The following is a 6,000-nucleotide window of genomic DNA, read 5'->3' on the forward strand; positions in this document are numbered from 1 at the left end:
CATTTGCTAGAGTTTTCCAATGTCAAGTATCTTTTCCTTAGACCATGAGATCGTGTAACTCCCGGATACCGTAGGAGTGCTTTGGGTATGCCAAACGTCACAACGTAACTGGGTGACTATAAAGGTAGACTACGGGTATCTCCAAAAGTGTCTGTTGGGTGACATGGATCAAGACTGGGATTTGTCACTCCGTATGACGGAGAGGTATCACTGGGCCCACTCGGTAATGCATCATCATAATGAGCTCAGAGTGACCAAGTGTCTGGTCACGGGATCATGCATTACGGTACGAGTAAAGTGACTTGCCGGTAACGAGATTGAACGAGGTATTGGGATACCGACGATCGAATCTCGGGCAAGTAACATATCGATAGACAAAGGGAATAGCGTATGGGATTGATTAAATCCTCGACATCGTGGTTCATCCGATGAGATCATCGTGGAGCATGTGGGAGCCAACATGGGTATCCAGATCCCGCTGTTGGTTATTGACCGGAGAGTCGTCTCGGTCATGTCTGCTTGTCTCCCGAACCCATAGGGTCTACACACTTAAGGTTCGGTGACGCTAGGGTTATGAAGATATGTATATGCAGAAACCCGAATATTGTTCGGAGTCCCGGATGAGATCCCGGACGTCACGAGGAGTTCCGGAATGGTCCGGAGGTAAAGAATTATATATAGGAAGTGCTATGTCGGGCATCGGGACAAGTTTCGGGGTTATCGGTATTGTACCGGGACCACCGAAAGGGTCCCGGGGGTCCAACGGGTGGGGCCACCTGTCCCGGGGGGCCACATGAGCTGTAGGGGGTGCGCCTTGGCCTAGATGGGCCAAGGGCACCAGCCCCTATAGGCCCATGCGCCTAGGGTTTCCACCATGGAAGAGTCCATGTGGTGGAAGGCACCCCTAGGTGCCTTGGGAGGGAGGGAAACCTCCCCTTGGCCGCCGCCCCCCTAGTAGATGCCATCTACTAGGGCCGGCGCCCCCCTGGCACCCCTATATATAGTGGGGGGGGGAGAGGAGGGATTTGACACCAGCCCCTGGCGCCTCCACCTCCCCCCGTTACGTCTCTCCCTCGTAGTCTCGGCGAAGCCCTGCTGCTGTGACGCCCTGCATCCACTACCACGCCGTCGTGCTGCTGGATCTTCATCAACCTCTCCTTCCCCCTTGCTGGATCAAGAAGGAGGAGACGTCTCCCATCCCGTACGTGTGTTGAACGCGGAGGTGCCGTCCGTTCGGCGCTGGTCATCGGTGATTTGGATCACGTCGAGTACGACTACATCATCACCGTTCTTTTGAACGCTTCCGTGCGCGATCTACAAAGGTATGTAGATGCATCTAATCACTCGTTGCTAGATGAACTCCTAGATGATCTTGGTGAAACGAGTAGGAAATTTTTTGTTTTCTGCAACGTTCCCCAACAGTGGCATCATGAGCTAGGTCTATGCGTAGTTCTTCTTGCGCGAGTAGAACACAATTTGTTGTGGGCGTAGATTTGTCAACTTTATTGCCGTTACTAGTCCTTTCTTGCTTCAGCGGTATTGTGGGATGAAGCGGCCCGGACCAACCTTACACGTACGCTTACGTGAGACCGGTTCCACCGACTAACATGCACTAGTTGCATAAGGTGGATGGCGGGTGTCTGTCTCTCCTACTTTAGTTGGAGCAGAATCGATGAACAGGGTCCTTATGAAGGGTAAATAGAAGTTGACAAATCACGTTGTGGCTTTAACGTAGGTAAGAAAACGTTCTTGCTAGAACCCTAATTCAGCCACGTAAAACTTGCAACAACAATTAGAGGATGTCTAACTTGTTTTTGCAGCAAGTGGTTTGTGATATGATATGGCCAAAGTTGTGATGAATGATGAATGATCTATATGTGATGTATGAGATGTTCATGCTATTGTAATAGGAATCACGACTTGCATGTCGATGAGTATGACAACCGGCAGGAGCCATAGGAGTTGTCTTTATTCTTTTATATGACCTGCGTGTCATCAAGAAACGCCATGTAAATTACTTTACTGCTAAACGCGTTAGCCATAGTAGTAGAAGTAATAGTTGGCGAGCAACTTCATGGAGACACGATGATGGAGATCATGATGATGGAGATCATGGTGTCAAGCCGGTGACAAGATGATCATGGAGCCCCAAGATGGAGATCAAAGGAGCTATGTGATATTGGCCATATCATGTCACGTTTATTATTTGATTGCATGTGATGTTTATCATGTTTTGCATCTTGTTTACTTAGAACGACGGTAGTAAATAAGGTGATCCCTCATACTAATTTCAAGAAGTGTTCCCCCTAACTGTGCACCGTTGCGACAGTTCGCTGTTTCAAAACACCACGTGATGATCGGGTGTTTTATTCGGACGTTCACATACAACGGGTGTAAGACAGATTTACACATGCAAACACTTAGGTTAACTTGACGAGCCTAGCATGTACAGACATGGCCTCGGAACACAGAAGACCGAAAGGTCGAGCATGAGTCGTATAGAAGATACGATCAACATGAAGATGTTCACCGATGTTGACTAGTCCGTCTCACGTGATGATCGGACACGGTCTAGTTTAACTCGGATCATGTAATACTTAGATGACTAGAGGGATGTCTAATCTAAGTGGGAGTTCATTAATAATTTGATTAGTTGAACTTAATTATCATGAACTTAGTCTAAATATTTTACAATATGTCTTGTAGATTAAATGGCCAACGTAGTCCTCAACTTCAACGCGTTCCTAGAGAAAACTAAGCTGAAAGACGATGGCAGCAACTATACGGACTGGGTCCGGAACCTGAGGATCATCCTCATAGCTGCCAAGAAAGATTATGTCCTACAAGCACCGCTTGGTGACGCACCCGTTCTCCCTGCAGAACAAGATGTTATGAACGCTTGGCAGGCACGTTTCGATGACTACTCCCTCGTTCAGTGCGGCATGCTTTACAGCCTAGAGCCGGGGCTCCAAAAGCGTTTTGAGAGACATGGAGCATATGAGATGTTCGAAGAGCTGAAAATGGTTTTCCAAGCTCATGCCCTGGTCGAGAGATATGAAGTCTCCGACAAATTCTTCAGCTGTAAGATGGAGGAAAACAGTTCTGTCAGTGAGCACATACTCACTATGTCTGGGTTGCATAACCGCTTGACTCAGCTGGGAGTTAATCTCCCGGATGATGCGGTCATTGACAGAATCCTCCAGTCGCTTCCACCAAGCTACAAGAGCTTTGTGATGAACTTCAATATGCAGGGGATGGAAAAGACCATTCCTGAAGTATTTGCTATGCTGAAATCAGCAGAGGTAGAAGTCAGAAAGGAACATCAAGTGTTGATGGTCAATAAAACCACTAAGTTCAAGAAAGGCAAGGGTAAAAAGAACTTCAAGAAGGACGGCAAGGAGGTTGCCGCGCCCGGCAAGCAAGCTGCCGGGAAGAAGCCAAAGAATGGACCCAAGCCCGAGACTGAGTGCTTTTATTGCAAGGGAAGCGGTCACTGGAAGCGGAACTGCCCTAAGTACTTAGCGGATAAGAAGGCCGGCAAAACAAAAGGTATATGTGATATACATGTAATTGATGTGTACCTTACTAGTGCCCGTAGTAGCTCCTGGGTATTTGATACCGGTGCAGTTGCTCACATTTGTAACTCAAAGCAGGGGCTGCGAAATAAGCGGAAACTGGCAAAGGACGAGGTGACGATGCGCGTCGGGAATGGTTCCAAGGTCAATGTGATCGCCGTCGGCACGCTACCTCTGCATCTCCCTTCGGGATTAGTTTTAAACCTTAATAATTGTTATTTAGTGCCAGCTTTGAGCATGAACATTGTATCAGGATCTCGTTTAATTCGAGATGGCTACTCTTTTAAATCTGAGAATAATGGTTGTTCCATTTTTATGAGAGATATGTTTTATGGTCATGCTCCTATGGTGAATGGTTTATTCTTTATGAATCTCGAACGTGATGCTACACATGTTCATAATGTGAGTGCCAAAAAGAAGTAAGGTTGATAATGATAGTCCCACATACCCGTGGCACTGCCGCCTTGGTCACATAGGTGTCAAACGCATGAAGAAGCTCCATGCTGATGGACTTTTAGAGTCTCTTGATTATGAATCATTTGACACATGCGAACCATGCCTTATGGGTAATATGACCAAGACTCCGTTCTCAGGAACAATGGAGCGAGCAACCGACTTATTGGAAATCATACATACTGATGTGTGCGGTCCAATGAGTGTTGAGGCTCGCGGTGGCTATCGTTATGTTCTCACCCTCACTGATGATTTAAGTAGGTATGGGTATATCTACTTAATGAAACACAAGTCTGAAACCTTTGAAAAGTTCAAGGAATTTCAGAGTGAGGTTGAAAATCAACGTGACAGGAAAATCAAGTTTCTACGATCAGATCGTGGAGGAGAATACTTGAGTCACGAGTTTGGGGCACACTTAAGAAAATGTGGAATAGTTTCACAACTCACGCCGCCTGGAACACCTCAGCGTAATGGTGTGTCCGAACATTGTAATCGCACTCTGTTAGATATGGTGCGATCTATGATGTCTCTTACCGATTTACCGCTTTCTTTTTGGGGCTATGCTTTAGAGACTGCCGCATTCACTTTAAATAGGGCTCCGTCGAAATCCATTGAGACGACACCGTATGAATTGTGGTTTGGGAAGAAACCTAAGCTGTCGTTTCTAAAAGTTTGGGGATGCGATGCTTATGTCAAGAAACTTCAACCTGAAAAGCTCGAACCCAAATCGGAAAAATGCGTCTTCATAGGATACCCAAAAGAAACTATTGGGTACACCTTCTACCTCAGATCCGAAGGCAAGATCTTTGTTGCCAAGAATGGGTCCTTTCTGGAGAAAGAGTTTCTCTCGAAAGAAGTAAGTGGGAGGAAAGTAGAGCTTGATGAAGTATTACCTCTTGAACCGGAAAAAGGAGCAACTCAAGAAAATGTTCCTGAGGTGCCTGCACCGACTAGAGAGGAAGTTAATGACAATGATCAAGATACTTCTGATCAAGCCCCTACTGAAATTCGAAGGTCCACAAGGACACGTTCCGCACCAGAGTGGTACGGCAACCCTGTCTTGGAAATCATGCTGTTAGACAACGGTGAACCTTCGAACTATGAAGAAACGATGGCGGGCCCGGATTCCGACAAATGGCTAGAAGCCATGAAATCCGAAATAGGATCCATGTATGAAAACAAAGTATGGACTTTGACTGACTTGCCCATTGAGCGGTGAGCCATAGAAAATAAATGGATCTTTAAGAGGAAGACAGACGCGGATGGTAATGTGACCATCTATAAAGCTCGGCTTGTCGCTAAGGGTTATCGACAAGTTCAAGGGGTTGACTACGATGAGACTTTCTCACCGGTAGCGAAGCTGAAGTCCGTCCGAATCATGTTAGCAATTGCCGCATTCTATGATTACGAAATATGGCAAATGGACGTCAAAACGGCATTCCTTAATGGTTTCCTTAAGGAAGAATTGTATATGATACAGCCGGAAGGTTTTGTCGATCCTAAGAATGTTGACAAAGCGTGCAAGCTCCAACGCTCGATTTATGGGCTGGTGCTAGCATCTCGGAGTTGGAACATTCGCTTTGATGAGATGATCAAAGCGTTTGGGTTTACACAGACTTATGGAGAAGCCTGCGTTTACAAGAAAGTGAGTGGGAGCTCTGTAGCATTTCTCATATTATATGTAGATGACATACTTTTGATGGGAAATGATATAGAACTCTTGGACAGCATCAAGGCCTACTTGAATAAAAGTTTTTCAATGAAGGACCTTGGAGAAGCTGCTTATATATTAGGCATCAAAATCTATAGAGATAGATCAAGACGCCTCATAGGTCTTTCACAAAGCACATACCTTGATAAGATATTGAAGAAGTTCAATATGGATCAATCCAAGAAGGGGTTCTTGCCTGTGTTACAAGGTGTGAAATTGAGCTCAGCTCAATGTCCGACCACGGCAGAAGATATAGAAGAG

Source organism: Triticum dicoccoides, chromosome 5B (assembly GCF_002162155.2).
Source record: "Triticum dicoccoides isolate Atlit2015 ecotype Zavitan chromosome 5B, WEW_v2.0, whole genome shotgun sequence".
NCBI classification, from domain to species: domain Eukaryota; kingdom Viridiplantae; phylum Streptophyta; class Magnoliopsida; order Poales; family Poaceae; genus Triticum; species Triticum dicoccoides.